Raw genomic sequence first — 901 nt, forward strand, 5'->3', positions numbered from 1 at the left:
CTATGCACGCCTTTCGTTATCATTCTCTTTCCATCCTTTTTCATCTGCCTGTGTACGTCTTTTGTTCTTTTATATTGGACTTTCTCTTCACAGTTCTGCCTCAGTCACTTCGTTCGTTTTGCTAACTTTTCGTTTTTTTGCATTTCCAGTTCCTCTTCCTTCAATTTCTTCTCATTCACTTGTTCTTTGTCTCTCATCCTAGCGTCCCGCTTATACAAACATATGTATAGAGGAGACTGAAGGAGACCATAAGGCCTGCACTAAGCAGTTCCGTGGGTCTCTGTCTTTGGCGTCTGTCTTCCAGACTCCCTTCATCCCTCTATGTCTGTCTGCTTGCTTCAAGTCTGTCGTAGTCATTGTCCCGTTTTCAACAAAGCAACTCTACCCCAACCCACCTTGGTTGTCCCTTTGAACCCCAAGAGAACAACCCTTTTGCAAAAGGAACCCCCTCGTCGTCTTTTTTATGGTTTTTGGCTCTCAAGTCTTTTGGACTTGGTTCTATTCCTCTTTGTCATGGCCGTGTTGTTTAGGTCATACAGATTTATTCACATTAAAGTATGGTCACTATTTTGGTGAAGTTTATTGTGGTGATCAACACCAGACACGAGTAGAGATCCAAGGTTTGGAGGAGTCTCAAATTTGATACTAAAAATTTACAAAGACCAGTTGGCAAACAAGTTTCTTAAAGTAATCATATGCACATTAAAGGAAGGGTTAGTATTAGAAGACTAGAAATAAGCTCATATAACACCAATTTACAGAGGAAGAAATAAAGAAAAACCGTTGAATTGTTGACCGTTGTCACTAACTAGATTGACAGCTAAATTGTGTGTAAGTATTGTAAAGATAGTTGGATTTATTTTGAAGAACATTATTTTTTGTGATGAAAACTTCATTGGTT

The sequence above is a fragment of the Oratosquilla oratoria genome, chromosome 40, assembly GCF_046742065.1.
Source record: "Oratosquilla oratoria isolate Oo_2021 chromosome 40, ASM4674206v1, whole genome shotgun sequence".
NCBI lineage: Eukaryota > Metazoa > Arthropoda > Malacostraca > Stomatopoda > Squillidae > Oratosquilla > Oratosquilla oratoria.